General features: G+C 34.4%; 1 protein-coding gene across 1 annotated transcript in view; it reads left to right on the top strand.

The window, feature by feature from the left end:
• Positions 1–7,766: 7,766 nt before the first annotated feature.
• LOC132702875 (kielin/chordin-like protein) overlaps positions 7,767–21,262 on the top strand; it is a 118,071-nt gene continuing 104,575 nt past the window's right edge. Inside the window, exon 1 of the mRNA XM_060671719.1 lies at positions 7,767–7,987. The gene's annotated coding sequence lies outside the window, so the exon portion shown is untranslated. The remainder of the gene's footprint in view (positions 7,988–21,262) is intronic.

The following is a 21,262-nucleotide window of genomic DNA, read 5'->3' on the forward strand; positions in this document are numbered from 1 at the left end:
AACCCTAGGTGGATTTTGACTGACTGTACTATTTACCTCCAACCGTCTCGGTCCTTCGGGAGGCGGTTTCCATCTCGTATCCCATGATTCTAAGGACAGTGGCGATGTTCACTCTATTTTTAATTATACAATTGTACCCCATCATTACTTGCCTTGCCCAACGTCGTCTTGTGTTGCTCTTTGTTTGCTTTGATTCTATAACTTTGTGGAACGAAATCCAGCATTGGGTCATAAATCGTTCTCAGCATTTTTCTCACGGAAAAACGAAATTTACCGATCTCTCCATAAATACAGACGCTATATTCCGGATAACATTAGAACCACGTTAACTCCACATCACACGAAACCACCAAATCTTTATGGACTGAAAAAATTCATAAAGATAATATACCACTCAGACCGATCACTAGTTCAAGAGATTCTGCAACCGGCAGCTTAAGTAGATTTCTCCTTCAAATCGTCCAGCCACTTGTAGGTAAAACTTCTTTGTTTGTAAAAAAACTCCGGGCACTTGGTAGATATTCTAAAAAACGTGAAACTAGATACTTTAGACAAGTTTATTAGCTTTGACGTTGAAATATACCATATACCAATGTGCCCTTTTAGGAATCGTTAAGTATTGTCGAGGCTAGACTAAGGAATGATACAACCCTATCAGAGAGAACTTCGCTGCCACTTGAGCGAGTGTTGGAGCTTCTGAGGTGCGGTCTGCATAATTCTTACTTTCAAGTCAAATATAAGTTTTACACACAAGATGATAGCCTGCCGATGGGTTCTTCTCTCTCTCCAGTGATAGCGAACATATACATGGAGTGGTTTGAAACTCATGCCATAAACACTGCAACTATTAGACCTAAGATCTGGCTTCGATATGTTGACGATACCTTCATTATATGAAGTGGAACCGATAGACAGCTAGACTCTTTTCTCAACCATCTTAATTCTTTGCGAACATCAATTAAATTTACTATAGATAAAGAACGGCTGTCTACTGTTTCTAGACGTTCTAGTAAGTAGAAATAATGGTTCTATTAACACGTCTGTATATAGGAAACCTACCCACACAGTATCTAAATTTTGAGTCTAACCATTCTGAAGCAACCAAACCATGAAGAATTAAAACACTGTGCAAAAGAGCAATCACAATATGTAACGACCAAGCATCTCTCGATGCCGAATTGAATAATATAAAAAAAGATTTGCTTCAGAACGGTTACTCCGAAAAATTTATAAACAAAATAATAACAAACTGTAAGCGGTAAACAACACCGGAACCATGTGAGGTAGAAACTCTTTCTCTCTTGACGATCCCATACGTGAAAGGAATATCAGAAAAGATTATTTATATAATATGTATTTAAATCTGAATCAACATTAAGATGTGTACTCACAAAGACAAAGCCTGAAACGTCGACTCAAGAGAAAGAGATACCCTGCGAATGCGGAGAGTCATATATTGGCGAAACCAAACGACCTCTAAAGATAAGAGTTGAAGAATATAAGAAACAATGAAAGGCAGAATATGTGTGGACCAAACAACACAACATCCAGTGGTCCAGAGCGCGGGTTGTTCACAGAGAGGAGCATTGGCGAAAGCGCAAATTTAAAGAAGTAGTTTTCATTAGAAACAATGAAAACATCTTCAGCAATCCAAGCGTGGATATACCATCAATTTGGCAACCTTTAATAAGGCGCACCAATGCTGGCGCTTGACTACACCCGACTCCGTCATGGATCAGCGCCGTCGCCTAGTATATAAACCTTGTAGCCTTAGAATTAAGTTTAGTTTACACTTGATAGCGGGTAGTGATACAACTGTCCGAAACGTTGTGTAAGTTAAAAATAAAGGCAATGGAAGTTCGACATCCTTTTAGTATATGCAACGAAATGTAAGTTCACTAGGCTTTGTCATTGTCCATGTTTCGCCGACTTGTATCACTATCGGTCTTATATAGCTGAAGTTTTGAATGTAGATGCATCTATTCCCTAGAATTCTTATTCTTATCTTCTCTTCGTTGTCTTGTCTTCTGTTATTATTGCTCCCAAGTATTTGAAACTTTTTACCCTCTCAAAGTTTCGTCTTCCTTAAAGTGATCTGATGACCCCCGTCTTTTTTGCATTCTCTTCTTATTGTGTATTGTTTCTTTATTGATACGGTGGTTTTGCCTATTATATCAAAGTCATCGGCAAATGCCGCACGGTATCACCCTGTTTAAGGTCATTGTTGACAAGGATATCAACTTTCCAAGACAAAGCTCGAAGTATTCTCAACACATCTCTCAGTAAGCGGTATGATTTTCTGGGGAATTGACATTTCTATAACGGTATTCCACAGAACAACATGTAGGACGCTGCCCTATGCCTGTTGGAACTCGATAAACACATTATGTAGGGCTTGGTTAAATTCTCAGGTTTTCTCTAGCATTTGTCGAATGGTAAATATTTGATCTATTATGGACTAATGTTTTCTGAAGTCATTCCCGTAGTCCCCAGTGCTAGTTTCGACTAAAGTCGTGCGGCGATCTAGCAGGATATTGGAGAAAGAATTTGTTCCCTATTTTGTGCAATGGGATGATCTTTTCACTATTCTAGCAGCTGTTCTTTTCGGCATCGATATAATTACTGTGGTTAATAGTAGAGCTTTTCTATTCGACGTTTTTTTTACTTTGCTCGCTTTAACCGTTTCCCCACTGATAGGTCGCCCGTGTAGTACACACATTGCTTTATGTCTTTAAATATTTCGACCGTTAAGAGGAAATGTTTAGTAATTTCTGAAGCAGATCTCTTCATGTCCAGTTTCATTTGTAATTAGAGTGTTGTTGTTCCTCTTTAATAGCTTCCTCGTTCTCGGTATCAATCCTCATTCGATGTTAGAAACTTCATCGAAGAATTCTTTTGATTTGGTTAGTTGTATCTCCGCGAGGGCAGTTTGTTCCGTTTTTTTCTGTCTAATTGTTTCCTTGAACTGCCTTGACACCTATTCTAAGTCACTAACTTCACTTAATTGAGGATACACGACACATAGTCTTATAGGAGGTGTTGTTAATACCCCAAAGTCTGCTTATATTTAATAAAAGCACTTTTGAAGACAACATCAAAAAACTTGTTTGCTACCAGAAAAAAGTGTCATTTCAAATCTCACTTTGAGCCCATAGGACCGTCCAGCAATCAGCATGGCCGCTGACACTGCAACAATTCGATATTTTTTAGATTGTGGATGTGGCATTTTTCGGCAGCATTGTACGAAAATCTCATAGTTGCCTATGATCTATTCATTTTACGATATTTATGAGGATACCTTATAGAACATGCCATACTAGAGAATTCAAAAATGATATAACATACCTGGGAGTCTATTTAAAATAGTAAGGACAGTTACTTTCGGTACCTACAACTGCAAGAGATACTATCTTGGAAATATATAAAAATAACTTAATTTCCAAATTTTTTAGGTATTGGCTGACTGTGCCTCCACCAGATCAATAAGTGTAAATTGTTCTAGTTATTGCCATTGATGAATTTACAAATTTTTAATATTGTTATTTGATATTTAAATATAATTTATATTTTATAATATTACTAAACTATATTATAAACTTGTTAATTTTTCAAAAAAACTTTCACAGGCTACTGTAATACTTTTTACAAAACTTCTGGATTCCTCCTGCGTTGTTTTTTGCTGAGTCGAAATTGCTGACGTTTCGTCAATCATCCTGTTGGCTCCTTCAGAGTTTGACCGAAACTCTCAGTTTAGGTGGTCTAGTTCAATCCGTTCAATATTCAAATGTTGCGGCTTTTAATTTTTCTGCGAAATTTGAAACCTTTATGAAAAAAATGTTACAGTTACAATAAATTGTTTGTTAAAAGGCACCAACGTGAAAAGTAAAGGTGCAGAGAAAACGACGTTAATTATTTCAAGTTAAAACGCCATTAGCGAAGTCGAAGAAAATGTATAGAAAATCAAAGAAAAAAAAACGAACGACCTTTTCAAATTAACAGCCGTTTATTTTCAATTCTCTTTAATGAGGCGAGATAATTCTGTTGTGAAACACAAGTAAACATTGTTTACTGTACTTGTGTATGCATAAAAACTTATCGTGTTCGTTCTTGAATGCGACGTTGTCGCTGCAATAAAATGCATCTGTTTCTAAGTCGGAATATTAATGCCGTCCTTTTGTTCACTAATAACAATCCATAGCACCTATAGTTTCCTTCAGAACAAACTCCAAAGACAATTCGGATGTATACGAAAGCAATTACAATTGCTTTGCTTGTGTTACAACGAGACACTGACTGACTTTACCACGAGCAATTTTTTCTGCACTTTTTTCTTAAATAAAGCTTTATAAGGAGTGGAAGTGGGGAAAAGATAAGTAGATATAAAATATTTAAATATAATGAACGGAAGGCTTCGGGACTGCTGATAATTGGCAACTTCATTGACATTTTCATAATAGCAAAATTAAGAAAAACAAATATATGGTCGCCTTTTATTACTAGCGATATAAACCAACATAAAAGTAAAAGGACCGTTTATTAGTGTTGCGAGTGGCGTAGCACTTCATAAAGAATTACACACCAATCTAACGTGCGGGAAGCGTCACTTTACCTTCAGTTTCGTTTCCTAAGGATCCGAGTCACTTCGGACATTTTACCGCACGGGTTTGGGAGCCATCGGATATTTTCGGAGATATTACCCCCATTTTGACGTTTGTCAGTTCTGAAGGTCATGTGAGTGAATGTATTGGTGTTTTTTTCGAAAATACACCCAAAAACTAAAGGTCGTAGAAAAAGGATAGTATGCAACACGTTCGGTAAACTTTTTAAGGCACTCGTTTATTAAACACTCGTTCCGCTCGTGTCAAATAAATTCTTGAGTTTACCGCACTTGTTGCATAATATACTATTTATTTCCTGTAAATCATTGTTTTTTTAAGAAGTTTTATGATTTAAGGAAAAAACTAGGTTTAATTTGTTAGCAATTTGTCTATTAATATCCAGTTATTATTATTCACATAAAATGATAAACCCATTTATTAATATATAGATTCCTTAGATACGCCATTCACATCGCAAGAGCTACAAGGGGCTATCAAACAGATGAAGGAGCATAAGGCAGCAGGTGTTGATGACCTAAGAACTGAGCAAATCAAACAGTTTGGACCAAAGACAAGAACATGGCTGCTCAATCTTATCAATAACTGTGTCGACACTATGCAAATTCCCAAAGAGTGGAGGAGAGCACGAGTGATAGCACTCCTGAAACCTGGGAAAGAGCCAAACAACTGCAAAAACTATAGGCCTGTCTCTCTACTATGTCATCTTTTCAAGTGCATGGAGAGGATGATATTCAACAGGATCTCTGAGAAAATCGATCAGTCCTTGATCGCGGAGCAGGCTGGCTTTAGACCTGGCAGATCATGCTGTGGGCAAATCCTCAACCTGACACAGCACATAGAGGATGGGTATGAGAGGGGCCAGGTGACAGGAGTTGCATTCATTGATTTAAGTGCAGCTTATGATACCATCAATCATAGAAAATTGACGCACAAAATATATAATCTCACTAAAGATTACAGGCTCACAAAGTTTATCGAATGCACTCTCCAGAATAGAAGATTCTATGTAACGTTGCAGGGGAAAAATAGCCGATGGAGACAACAGAAGAACGGCTTGGCACAGGGAAGCGTTCTTGCACCCTTATTATATAACATTTACACGAATGATCAGCCAAATAGTTCCAAGGTGAGACGTTTCATATATGCTGATGACACAGCGGTGGCTGTACAGGGGAAAACCTTTGGGAAGGTGGAGGAAGAGCTTAACCAGTACCTTGGAAACCTTGGTTTGTATTATGAACAGAATAACCTTAAACCCAATCCATCTAAGACTCAGGTGTGCGCTTTCCATCTTCGAAATAAAGAAGCCAACAGGAAATTGAAAATAAATTGGATGCAACAAGAACTTGAGCACTGTGACTGGCTTAAGTACCTTGGTGTCAAACTGGATCGAACGCTGTCATACAGAGCACACTGCCAGGATACGAAGATGAAGGTGGCTGCTAGAAACAACATTATACGCAAATTGACAAGTACAAGATGGGGGGCTAAACCTGGTGTCCTGCGAACCTCAGCTGCTGCACTCTGCCTCTCCACAGCAGAATACGCTGCCCCAGTTTGGGCAAATTCTGTACATTCCAGGCATGTTGACACTGCAGTTAATGAGACTGGGAGAATAATTTCAGGCTGCCTCAAACCTACGCCTGCTGAAAAGATTTTCCCAATTATAGGAATAGCGCCGCCACCCATCCGAAGAACTGTGGCGGCAGAAATAGAACGGAAAAAGCAAATCAGTGACCCAAGGCATCCTCTGTTTCACCACCAGCCAGTAGCAGCAAGGCTCAAGTCAAGGAGGAGTTTTATCCATTCAACAGTACCTCTCACTACCACACCTGAACAACGAAGGTTAAATCTATGGCAGGAGAAAGTGCAAAATCCGCTCTTAGATCTGAAAGAAAGTATAAGCTGTGGCGACGAACTCCCCTTCGCAACCTGGAAGTCTTTAAATCGGCTACGCACAGGAGTCACAAGATGCAAAACAAACCTGCTACGCTGGGGATACATTCAGGACAATGCTACCTGTGACTGCGGCTTGGAACAGAACTACAATCATCTGTTGCAGTGCGGGTTGCTTGGCACAAATTGCTCTCATGACGACCTCCTCAAATGCAACGACAAGGCCCTTCAGGTGGCCAAATTTTGGGAGCGAAATATTTAGAATAATACTTTTTTCATAATGGTGATCCTGGACACGGAAAAGAAAGAAAGAAATATATAGATAGCATTTAAATGCCGATTAATAGTTAATATGTACTAGTTAATAATTCTTTGGTAATTTTAAGTAATTTTTTAATCAACGCATGACGGATAACTCAACAAGTTTGCTGAATGCGTTAATTAAAATTGGTATTCACATTGTATAATTAACTTTAGGTCTCAGAAATAGATTGCATGGCGCCTTGCTTGAAACTTTTGGCAGTCCGTACAGGTTCTAGTGATGCAATTCCACAGAGTTTGGTTTCGAAATATGGCATTGGAAACTTGGACACACCATCGATTATATTACAGAACCTTGATAATTTGATGAAGAAATCAATATTATGATTGTTTAGACATTAAACGACGAATGAATGAACTAATATATTATATACCGGATTACACTCCAGTAAAAGTTGACGCTGACGATGGATGAAATTCATTTCCTTGGATTTTTTTTACCATGTTAATGTTCCAGTGGACTGCTTCTGCTTCTGTTTGGATATCCGCCATAATAAAATTTCTCCAAGACCAATATATCATTTAAAAATTTTCATTGTTTATTTAGTTAATCAGTCACTTTGAAGTTTCCAGACCCCACGTACAAAACATTCCGGTTAGAGTTGGCAACAACCCCTTTTGGATGATAAAACCTACTTGAAGATATTTAATGTAATACTGGCTTATATTATTTTTGAGAATCCTACTGAAAAGGATGTTTCAATACATGTATTTATCTTATTTTGATGCCCCATAAGATTACCATAGGAACAAACGTGTATTGCCCATTAATAATGCGACAAAAAATCACCCATCAATAAGGCCGAGCGGCTGAAAACATTTATATCCTTGGTATATCCTCCGCTGAAACGGAAGGAGCGAAGCGACTTGCTACTGCAGAATCTGCGGCTTGATGGAAGGGGCTGCAATAGTAACAGAATCGTCGGCAACAGTCAGACACTTTGCCAGTGTCGGACGTTCGACAACTGCGAACAGAGCAAAGCAGTAGTTCGGAATCAATCGAGACCCTCAATTCGATAGTGCGAATTTTTTAACGATTTTGGCGCGATTTGTGGTGATAACGCGATTTTAATTTTTGGTGGGTGATTTTTGTTGAACCGATTCTGTTTAGGGTTTGCCTGCGGTAGCCTGAGGTGTTGAAATATATTATTGTAAGTTGCACTTTTGTAAATTTTCGATTTTCTAATTGTTGTTCCCGGATGCCAATTTTACAATTTGTCCGCAATTTTGATAGTGTGGACAAACAATGAAACGATCGGTAAATTTTATCTCTAAGTTATTCTTGTAGACCCCTAATGAAATGCGGGAGTTTTGATTACTCGGGGCTTAAAACATAATTGCGTGACAACAATAAGGGTTCAGTGAACTACGGACCGTTATAATTATTATTAAACAATAATGCAAGATGTTTTATCTAAAGTTTATCCTTCATAGGTTATTAATAAAACCGAGAATGAAATATATATGTGTTTTGATTTGATTTTTTTGCGTCATTGTAGCATTGGTTTTCCTTCGCGAGGGTTTGTGACGCGCATTGAATAAATGCGCATTACAGCGACCTTAAATTACAAACGCTAATTAAAAGCGGTACTTTTGCAATATATTTCGTGTTAATAATTTAACATGTAATCAACGAAAAATTTGGGAGCATTAATTGTTTCTGTTAATAATTAAGCATTACCATAAAGTAATAATAATATTTTATTATAAAGATTTCATTCTGTTTTGTTTAGAAGAAAGTAACTGCATGTGCGTACCAAAATATACGGTGCACATACCAGAGAGATCCGTGATCAAGCATGCATAGTTTTAAAACTGAAAATGAAGTACGCTACGCTACGCGAGAGTTCGTATTTTTCAAAAATTGGTCCGTATTATGTTACGCATGTTGATAGATCATGATTTTGATAAATACAGGGTGGCCTAATTAAAATAAATTTTACACTGAGTTGATAAATGGAAAAGGTGATGATTCTAATCATTGTGAATCCGTTGATGCCTTTTACCTTTTTTAGGAAACGAACATTTGCTCCAAAATACTGCATCCGACTGTAGGACATTGGAAGGCAGCACTGATGGTTTTCTTTTTTGGCAAATAATTGAAAGGCTCCATTACTAAAGCGATTAAAATTAAAAATCAGTTTTTAAGAGTCGCAAAGAAATGTAAGATTTAAAATCCAATCAATCACTTCGTCATCAAAAAACATAAAAAATATTTCAAGCGGAGTTTTTCCAGAAAGCCTATTTTTTAGTTCCTCACATGATCTAAATTCATCGGATATAGGTGTATGAGTGTACTCAATCTGACCTTTCTTCCATTTGACAGTAGAAGCAAGCCTGTCCTTTGCAGAAAGCATACGTCTTCTTTTGAATTCTAGGGTCTCATCACCCAATGAGTCCCTTTTAGGTTTAGTAGTTGATGAATCACAGGACTGTTGAATGAAAGCTGAATCATTCGATGTATGTAACTCGAAAGTTACCTCTAATTCCTTTTGAGTCAAATACCTCGAAAATGCCATATTTTACAAACTGTAACGTTCACTACACAAGGCACAAACTAATTGTTGGATGTTTATTCTACATGCGCTGACTTGTCTAGACTTGCAATAATAAAGTTTTGTTTCACAGATAAAACCAGTGCATAAAGCATAATCAATATAGTATTTCCAATGTCTGTTTTCTACGATGTAATCTACATGCTATAGACTTATCAAAAATGGCAATACGAATCCAAAATATCTTTTTTACTATTTTGTATTTACTTGAAAATGTGATACAAATTTATGTACCGCTTTTGTTAACTTTTGAAGTCAAATATAAGATCTTTTTACACATAAATTAGCGATTTCTACGGTTTTGTGTCCCTTAGTAGTGATAATAATAAAATTTCTAAATGGATGTGTAAAAATATTTCCTTGATGTGACAAAAAAAATCATAAAATAGGTGGTGCATTAACGCACCACTGGGACAAAAAAGGGTTAAAAAAGGGAATAAATTAATATGTACATAAAGATATACATGGCATCCATGTTGATAGTTTAAATGTGTCAGTGTTTCGGACCATGCATTGATAGATCTATAATGCCCTTATGATCATTTATGTATTATATATTTCTTTTTTAGTGATTGGTGAGAAATTATTTTTATTGTTTGAATTTTAAATTTATAGTATTCCACTTAAATCACTTCTTAACAAGCAATAGGAGTTATATTTAAATATTTCACATAATTCTGTTGGTACTTTAAAAATATTACGAGTTGTAAATTAGACATAAAAGAGCCACAAAAGTACACCGCAATGGTAGATTGGTAAAACAACGTCGAGACCAACCGTAGACTACCAACTAGTTCTTCGGGTCGTTGACAATAAAATTTTGAATGAAGGGGTAAACAAAAATCTGATTGTTGTAACCACACAAGTAAAAATGAAAATATTAAAATAGAGAGTTTTTGTGGCTTCCTAAGATTACCATTAAAAATATACGATCATCATATTGTCCGTGTTTTTTGTTTTCCATGATTATCACGATTATGACTTCTGAATGTTTTTGCTTTATTTAGTTAACAAGCAGGAAATAAAACATTCTATGCCAACAAAATAGTTAAAGCAGGTTTAACCTCGACAATATCAATTTTTAATTTTACAATAAAAATTACAAGTTAAATTTGTTATTTAATATGATATTCAATTAGGTTCAGTTTGGTTTATTCAGCTTACATCTACTTAATACTATAGCCATCAATTAAAAAGCAAAAAACTAATATTAAATGTTAAACTTTTAAGTTTTATGCATTTTTATGTATTTTTGGAAATTAATTAATTTTTTCCGGTTGTCGTCTATCGTCATATGTCGCACTCTGTATATCGTTATATGAAAACAAATGTTCATCCGACTAAACTATTTTACTAGATTGGCGCCATATTGGTTACATTATCACAGATTATAAATTCAAATCGAAACGCACTAGATAAATAATTTGTTGTTTAGAATATTTTCGACTGTAAAATTATAAGCAATTGCGTAAGGTCAATGGAAATCCGTCGAATTATATCGACAGTTTCATTATTCTCGATGATTATTTAAACCTGGTTTGACGCTAATTATTTAGTTCCCAACCCATTTTTTTTTGTTATACATATATGCTTGTTCGCTGTGTACTTATTAATTAATATCATATTTTACACGATCGAACAAGCAAAGTGTATTTTCATCTCACCAGTGGAATAATCTGGAAAATTGTAACGCGCGTACTACCTCAAGTTAAAGCAAAATTTCTAGTTTTCGATTTTAATTGTTAGAACTACATCTACGAAAAATGAAAAAATAAACTCATCAATAAAAATTTACTGCAATAAATCTGTGGCTTTTGTTCTTTAGTGAGTAGTTTCAGTTAGTGTGATTTTCTTCTAAAACTACTTGTCAAACACAAATTTCGCAGAGGTAGTGTGTCAAACAACTTCTAGATTGTTTTTCGTGCTCGGTATTGGTTTTTGGCAACAAAAACACAATCACAATTTGCAATGATATATAGTTTTTTCGGAAATGTATATTGCAAATCCTTATAATTTTAATTTAATAAATTTCGTTGTAGAAGAAAATAGGAGAAAAAAAATTGACATTTAGTCATACAAGGTGGTCAAGAAAAGAATGGAAATTAAATCGAAAATACTGATCGACATTAAACTCAAATGACGTATTTTTATATTCAGTTAATGGTACGCGTTCAATTTTAATACTCAAGTAATCGGAAGCAAATTGTTTTAAAATTTTTATGTTTTGTGATAACGTAAAAGCGCCAATAACATTTGTTTGTTTAATTTGCCAAAATATTCAAAAACCGAAATAGGAAATTCTGTTGGGTAATAAATATGACACTATTAGAAAAATAGATCTATTAAATCCACCCAAATCATTAAAGGTTTTGCAAAGGAAAAATTGCCGACTTAACAACATTTTTTTATAATTACTTTTAGTATATACATGGGTACATAATACAGAACAAAATATTCTGCGACGATTCATTATATTCTATTTTAAAGCTATCAGAATGAGAATGACCCCAGATCATTGTAAGAATATGTCAATTGGTTCGAAATATCTCAAAATTTAGTCTACATTAAGGAACGTTTCATTCTCTAAGTAAAGTATATAAGTTCAAGCAATGAATAAGTGTTTCCTGAATTTGTAATTGCGAATTTTTTTGTCTACTTCATTGTTAATTGTCCTGAGGTCTTTCGTTAATAACGTATATGAAATTAATATTCCGTTATGTGCAATTATTAAAGGTAATTGAAAAATTCAACCAACTTGCCATCTACAGACAAAGATTTTCGAGAAAATTAATAATGCAAGATATTATAAGCAGCTTCTCCAAAGGAAGAAGAAGAATATTATAAAATACCATATATTTTTCAAGTGACTACGCTTTATCAATAAATTTAACTGGGTATGGTCCTTCTAAATTTTTAACAGGGGTATTGCCGTTAAACCTATTTTAAATAAATAACTGCTATATATCATTGTACAACTTTGCCAGACCTATAAGAATTCGTCGGTGGCAGGTTAGATATCCTGGCTGATATGCATATACGGTGAGTCATGGTACCAATTTCGTTAGGATCTAGTTTAAAATTCTATTTTATCTTCAGGATCCTGTCTTCAAGAAAAGATTTGGGAAATTTTTTGAAAGACAGGTCTTCCGAACATGTGGCGCAAACCAGAATGTATCCTTAATAACTAATATTAGCGCAAAATTCCTGCAATTAATTAACATTGTTACGAATAAAAAATCACCCGGACAGCGAAGCAGTAATTTAGCAATTTTGTAAGTGAATTACATGAAAGTAATCTAATAAAGGCTTGCAGAGACACACGCAATAATGTTAATTGCAGTTTAAATTAATTAAAAATGTCGCTCCAAGAGAACTATTTTAATTGGAGACAAACATGGGTTATCTGAAGGATAGTTTCAGAGGTAATGCAATTAATTGACTTCTACGGTTGCATAATAATTTCTCGTCTTGGTGTGTTTGTATTAAATTTAAGATTTTTAGTAGCAACATTATATTATATATTTTTTGTGGAGTTGTGGAATCCGCTGTAGTCTTTCACATATTGATGGTTGTTCCTCTATCGTCATACAGCGAGCTGAAAAAAAAAGAAACATAAATTGAAATGCATGTTTATCTCCATAATCACAAATGACATATATGAAACCCTGCTTATTTTGAATTCCTTTAAAAAATGAATTAAGATACGGCTAAAACTATAATTCATCTTTCATTAACGACCAGCGTATTGCGTGTTACGTAACAACTAACTGACAAGGCCGTGTTGCGGCAGACTTTAAGCACTGATGAATTGTAAACTGCAAAAACTTTAGGTCTGAAATTTTAAAGTAGTGGTCGCCAACCTCTTCAATGTGGTGAGCTACTTTGTTAATTTGGAATAAATTTTGAATTTTGAAGCATCTCTGACTTTTGCAGTTTGTATTTTTAAAATTAAAATCGTTGCAAGAGCTACCAGAATTGCCTCCGCGAGCTACCGGTAGCTCGCGATCGACAGTTATAATTAATATATACAATACTTGTCAAACAACTTAGATATAAAGAATCCCGAAAAAGTGCATTTAAAGCAATTTTATCCATATAAAAAAATATATATTAAAAAGTTAGAATTTCACTTTAGCGATTTTTATGGGTCGATCAATCTGTTCGCTCATATATAAATTAAAACATTATATTAAGAAAGCCCGTAAAGATAGGAATATACTATACAAAAATGACCTGAATATATTAGCGAAGCCGACAATGTGTGATATATGATGTGATATATAGCATTAACGCCTATTGTAATAGACCAAATCCTGAAAAACCCCCATCCGTTATCTCCCCGTATATTAAATGTAGCTGAAATAAATTACAGACAAATGTCTGCAATACTGTCTCCTTTGGTACAGTACCCGAAGAAGCTATATTCGCAATTACATATCATTAACAATTAAACAATGACCGCGTATAGACAAATAATAATATATTACGAAAAAAGTTTCATAAGTGACACAAGAGGAATGCAACGGAGCGAGTGCCTAATAGACGAGTGTCTAAAGAAGTTTAGAAAAGTATTGTATACTAAATTTTGTAAACTACGTTCACTGAGTGACGTGTGACGTCAACATCAGGACTGGCAAACGTCAAATCTCATGAGTGTCAGAAATCTGCTGAAAACATCCGATACGATTATGCTATGGGCATTCCTAATCAATGAATAATTACAGTGAGGAGGAGAAAAAATATGTTCTAATTTATTTTCCTGTTTCTGACAAGGAAAGGACAAAGAAGAATGTACTATATATTTAAATAGCTTACCCACATTAAGTGAAGTTATTTGAAACTATTACCATTTTTTCACATAAAACGTCGATGCACGGAATTCACGTGCTTCGTCCAATATTTAAATGTTAAATAAAAACTGGTTCTTAAATTTTGCATTCATTTACTGGTTTGTATCGAGTATTAATTATCGTTTAGTGTGTATGCAAATACCAACGAATGTGACCTGCGAAAGTAAGTTACCGCCGAGGATTACATAAACATTCCACACATTTGAAAGATATTGCCTCGTAAGAGTTGGCTACATTATCTATAATATGTGTGTATTTTGCGCTACGCGTTTGTACCGATGAAAAATTTTTGGGACTACATTTGAACCCGAACTAGCGCGAATAGAACATGTATGCTGGATTTTCCTATTTGTTTTTTTATTCTTAAGGAAGAGTTTTGTTTGGTATTCAACACCGTAGGTGTGATCCTTGATCGCCGAAATTCCAACTAAATTGTTTGGCGTCATTTTTTTTTGTCGGAACGTAAAAGACGTAGAACTAAAAAAATACAATATGTTTGCACTATTTTTTAGTTCCTGCAATTATATAATATCTGTTATGGCATTTCTCGATATATATGAGTACTTCGTATGTTGATACTAAAAATTCTAAACTCCGGACACACTTAAATAAAAAAGAAAAGGCATTTGAATTTAGCGCGTAATATTGTCAGTAATATCTTGTCAAGTGTGTCAAAATGCCAAAAGTAACTAAGCATTTTAATGTTATGACCGAACCTCTTTGGCGTCGTACAAACGCTTGTAAAAAAATTGTTTGCATTACTTTAAATGTGAAAAATATATTATGAATCGTATACCTACTCAAGCTTCCATTTTAACTCCAAACTTTCCGAATCTTGCTGAGAATTTCGCAATCGACTTCAATTCCAATCATTTATATTTGGATATAAAAGGGTTTATAAGACGATGCCGGCGAAAAAGTTGCATTTTGTTTATGTTACGTTTATAATCATCATAAAGCATTTGCATGCCAAATTGTTTTTTTAATGAGAATTTTCGCATACAAATTAAGAGTTTTCATTAATATACTATTTAGAAACAGCCGGAAAACTGCATTATTGTCACTTTTCCTTTTCTTCTGTCTAAGTCTAGTTTTGGTTAGTTTTACGCAACCTTTGCTGGTCTGCGAACTGGTTTGTTAGTTTAAGTATAAGTATATGCGTTTGGCAACGAAACTGATATCTCGGAAACGGTAGTTCCTAGGGGACCTCCATTGTTACAGAAATGATCAGCGTCGAAAAAATTTTTTTTCAATTTTCTCCGTTCTCCTTTTCTCCTTAGAACTGGCATTAATTGGCTATAACCTTTGAATGGTTTGCCATACGTCCTTCAAACTTACCTACTTTTAAGCAATCCACGAGTAGCATAAACCAATAAAAAATGAGCCCGATCAAACCACGGCGTCCATCTTTTTTTTTCTAGATTTTTGACTGTTTTTGCACATTGCTATGAAACACGATAAGTGTCAGAAATTTGAAGCCATCCACTTGAAATTTAACACAGATATAAAGTTTAGCTCCGTAACGAAACTCTATATGCAATCGAAAAAATTCTTAAACCAAAAGATGCGTAGAAAAAACCTTTATTCTTGATGATTTTTTAAAAATTTATGCATCGGTAATTTGCAAAAAACTAAAAATTGTGCTCCCTTTATAATGATTATTGATCATAAGTAGAAGGCTGCGATCCTGTTATCAATTTCTTTCACATGACTATATAGCCCGTACGGACAGCTAAAACTTTTGAATTTAAGGCTTTCACATATTGTACAGGGTGTTCGGGCTATATTTAAAAGTTTTATAGGCGTCTCAAATTTGTATCTGTCGACTTCAATTTTAGCGGAGAAGTAAATGTCCATACCCCCATCTCCACTGTGGAAACTGGGATCAATCAAAATTCGACGAATATATATTTTTTTAATTTTGGATTTTTTTGTGTTATTCTGACTTCCACACAATAATTTTTTTTCGAAAACTATTAATCGGCTCGGCAAAATTCTTTAAACAAGAAACACGGAAGATCCGGTACTATAACTTTTAATTTAATCATTTTTTCGATTACATACAAGGTTGTTCAATAATGGACAAAAAACTAAGAGGCCCTGAAAATTGTTCTTTTCGGGTGTAAATTATTAGCTGTAAATCAAAATTCGTAAAAAATATGGCTAATTGAATCAAACGGTATTATAGGCCACAGCAAGAGCTACAAATTTGTATTTACAGTTTTCGACTATCACATTACACTTCTCCAGATTATGAAAAAGTCCATACGAAAATCAGAATTTTTAGCACTCTATCTAGAAAAGATGACGTCATTTACTATTACGGAGTACTGCATAGTTTCTATTTACCCTATTGAAAAAAGTCATATAGCGGGATACGTGGGAGAACCAGGGCTAAACTTTTACTTCGGGATTTTTTCGATTATGTACATGGTGTGTCGATCATGCGCGAAAAAATCTAAATAATCCTGAAGATTACATTTTTTCTGAGTAAATTATTAGAAGTAAATAAAAAACTATAAAACATGGCATAATTTGGTTTAAACAGTATCGCAAATTGTGTCGAGAGTTTCAGGTGTCGTCTATCACACAGGGTGCCCGAGATATTTGTACAAAATTTTATGTTGATACATTGATATGTTTGCCGTAACTTTGTACGGCGAGACGTGGAAGTCACTTTATACAGAGTACATTCACAACAAAATTAGATCAATTTTGCTCCCTGGTTTTTTGGAGAACGTACTATTGTAATAAGAAATGCAATGTGATTTATGCACAATGGCGCATTTTAGTCAGGTTGCTTGTTAGTTTTGGACACCAAGATACGGAAATCGCTGGATTGGCCTCGACAGCGAAATTGTTGGCTCTAATTACAGTTCCTTAGCAAAGTGACCGTTATTTCTTGAGAACTTTAGGCGTTCGTCAATCGAGTAACGTTAAGGTTTGCCTTTCTTTTATCTCGTTTAAGGGGAAACTATTTGCGTTCTACCTTTTATACACTTAATTGCAAAGTAACTTCCGTCGGTTTACTACAGTTATTGTAGTTGTTAAAACATATTCTTCCGAAGGATAGTTAACATTGTATTTTAGGGTAGTGTCATTATTACTAGTAGTTGCAGTCTGTGTTATGTTAGTGACTAAAAATTTGGTAATCATACTGGGGGGGGTAGTTGTTTTAAATTAAGTACTATATATTTTGTCCAAATGAGTTGTTCAAAATTCTTGAGAAGATAATTTTAGTGCGCTTAATTTTAGGTTTTGTAAAATATTGATTCGGTCAAAAGTAAAATGTAATTTGACGGTCCTTGCGACATGTACTGAAAACCCTTCTTCAATTTGTCTTTGATAAAGGTTTGATTGTAATAAAGCTTTTTTTTGGAAAGCTTTGAATGATATGATACGTATTAAAAACAATAGGGTTGTTGCATAAACATCATTACAGTGACAAAACAAAATATTCTCATGACAATACGTGAATTTTCCAGGTTTTATTTTAATCTCAATACTTAATAGTTCAATAGCTCAATAGTTAAATATATTATTCGGAATGAAGAGAAGGAAAGGAAGGGAGTTGGGGTATAGGATTCTTCAGTTTTCCCAAATTTTTGGAAAAAAATAAACAAATTTCGCTTCGTTTCATTCAGAGTTATTATACCAAGCAGTAATTTAGAAAAGAAGATCCAGATACATCGTCAAAGCAATGCCAATGCCATGGATTGTTAAAATTATGCAACTGTTCATCTGTGATCGGTTTATTTAACTAAACTGAAGAGTTTCATAACTCATTCGAGTTGATTAAGTTTGATTTCCTTTTTAGTTTATTTGCATCAATTTGAGAGCTAGTACTAAAACCTAGTGTCATCACATCCAAGATCACAATTTCACAACTACTGGTATGGATTTATTTTCTGCATGTGTGATGTATTCTTCAAACGGCTTAAGTTCGTAAGTGACTAACTTACGTATGTAAAACGGTATGAAACAAATGCGATTTTACTAGACCGTTGTCGGATGGTGTAAAGAGAGTAATGACGGTATGATTGGAAATAAATGTTAATTTGTTCTTGGTCAACCAATCAAAAAATAAAAATTAATTTAGAAAGTGATTGCCAAAGCACTTAAATATAAGGGAAGATTTTGGTCTCTATTTTAGTCTCAAATCCACTTTAAAAGATTGTTGTCTGCTGCAGTTTTTTATTGTCGTAGTCGAACAATCAATCCGGAAGAGACTGTTCAATCAATATACTCGTATCGAAGCTTTTTTCGACCCTTGGTGTAATATGTCTTGTAAAAAATATCTATTCCCAGGCATGCCCATAAAATAGAAATAATGGGGTATGTCCCGAAACAGCAACATCTTAGCATTATGGTAAATTAATTTATCATCATTTAATAGATTTTTCCGGATTGTTCTATTCTTTAGGGTTTTTAAATTATAACTATAAAGGAGTAGTTGCGGTGGCAAACTCAGTTTTGTATCTAAAAATCAAGAAGTAAAAGTTGCATGTACAGTGTGTCCAATTTTAGTTTTAAATGCATGTAATCTCCGTGATTAACAAAATTACAGCCATGAAGGTTTCGCAATATCGCATTACTTTTTCATGAAAATATAAAATGTTATTGAAGTACCTAACATGAAACGTGACCGATATCTAATATTATTTTCATTATTAATTATGAACTTCCAAAATTTGGGTTATTATTAATCTTCTATAAAAATCACGCTGACTTTGTAGGGTTTATGTTTAAGTTTTTTTTAAATATATAGTTCGAATTTTTCTCTTTTTATCACACGTTTTGTTATCGTGACACTAGCCAACACGCAAATTTCGCCAACCTCCTTATTTTCTATAGCGTAAACTTTCGCTCTAGGCTTTTTGAAAAATTCATAATTTGTTAAACTAGCTTTGTTGGCTGTCTTTTTTCCGGATATCTATGGTAGAAGTTAAACTTTAAGAAAATGTACCATACACCATACATCATACACCATAAATACACCATGACATCATGTTGTTCATAGTTTTCGACTAAATGATTTGCTGCTATAATAAGCCTAAAAAATAAAATTAGAATTAGAAATAATTTGCGAGGATTACAGTGTTTGACATCATGACTTACTATTTAAAAAAATATAATATTCCAACGAACCAAAACGAACGAACCTGAACCGCCGATAGCGATGAAAACGTGATACTGCGGTAAAATTAAATGTGAAAAATAGTATATTAGGCAACAAGTGCGGTAAACGTCATTTGACTAAAGAGTTTATTTGACACGAGCGGAGCGAGCTTTTAATAAACGAGTGAATTAAAAAGCTTACCGAACGTGCTGCATATTATACTTTTTCTACGACCTCTAGTTTTCGAGTACAGTCAGAATTGACAAACGTGAAAATTCAATGCGTGGGAAATATCTCCGAAAATATTCGATTGCTGCCAAATCCGTGCGGTAGAATCCCGGAAATGGCCGAAGTGGCTCAGATTCATGGGAAACGAAACTGACATGGTAAAGTGACGCTTCCCGCACGCTTAATCGGCGGGTAATTAGGTATTTTACAGACGGGAGTAGAAAATAGTATATTATACAACAGGTGCGGTAAACGGCATTTAACTTAAGAGTTCATTCGACACGAGCGGAGCGTAGCGGAGCGAGTTTTTAATAAACGAGTGAATTAAAAAGCTTACCGAACGTGTTGCATATTATACTTTTTCTACGACCTCTAGTTTTTGAGTACATTTTCGCAAAACAACACGAATACATTCACTGACATGACCGTCAGAATTGACAAACGTGAAAATTCAATGGGTGGGAAATATCTCAGAAAACATTCGATTGCTGCCAAATCCGTGTGGTAGTATCTCGGAAATGGCCGAAGTGGCTCAGATTCATGGGAAACGAAACTGACATGGTAAAGTGACGCTTCCCGCACGCTTAATCGGCGGGTAATTAGGTATTTTACAGACGGGAGTAGAAAATAGTATATTATACAACAGGTGCAGTAAACTGCATTTAACTCAAGAGTTCATTCGACACGAGCGGAGCGTAGCGGAGCGAGTTTTTAATAAACGAGTGAATTAAAAAGCTTACCGAACGTGTTGCATATTATACTTTTTCTACGACCTCTAGTTTTTGAGTACATTTTCGCAAAACTACACGAATACATTCACTGACATGACCGTCAGAATTGACAAACGCGAAAATTCAAAGCGTGGGAAATATCTTCGAGACTTATCAAACTTGAGTCAGTAAACTAACGAGACCAACTGAAAAAATCATTTTGTCGTTCATTCATTTATGGATTGAATTGAATACATATGTAAATATTTCTAAAATTTAATGTCTCGATGCCCGTCTAATAATAAACCGGTTTGTCATATTTTCGCCATCAAACGCCTAGCAAAACATTAATCATATACTTAGTTACTATTTTAATCTACTTTGAATATTCCTTAATTACACATGCAAGTGTTGATTTCTGAAAATCGTTGAAATAATTATTTCCTTAAATGTAAATTGCAATCTAGCATACATACATATACACAACATACAGCGTATTCTAACAGCAAATAATGTTATATTAAAACTGTAACTATGAAAAAAATTATAAATTTGGGATTAATATCAACGTAGTTCGGCATCTATATAGGAAGTTTTGCACAACATATACTTTATAGGGTTTATATTTTCGTATTTTTTTCAATATAGTTCGAACCCGCGATTTAGTTGCAACCAGTTTTGCCTGTTTTTCTACAAGAAATTTGAAGCGTAATCTTAACACTAGGCAACGCGTCAGCTTAATTTTTTATTTAAAATTAATTAATTTAGTTTAAAACCAACTTCCTTTTTTTCTTTACTTAAAACTTTTGTCCCAGTCTTTTTGAAAAAAACGAAATTTATTTAATCATCTTGAATGCAAATTTTCAATTCTGGTTTCAGAAGGCAGAATTATTAGGAAAATAATCTTGATCTTGATAATTATTAATGCAGCAAAATGCAATAATTAAACTAAAATTAAAAAAGC

Source organism: Cylas formicarius, unplaced genomic scaffold, assembly GCF_029955315.1.
Source record: "Cylas formicarius isolate icCylForm1 unplaced genomic scaffold, icCylForm1.1 PGA_scaffold_6__28_contigs__length_40554024, whole genome shotgun sequence".
NCBI classification, from domain to species: Eukaryota; Metazoa; Arthropoda; class Insecta; order Coleoptera; family Brentidae; genus Cylas; species Cylas formicarius.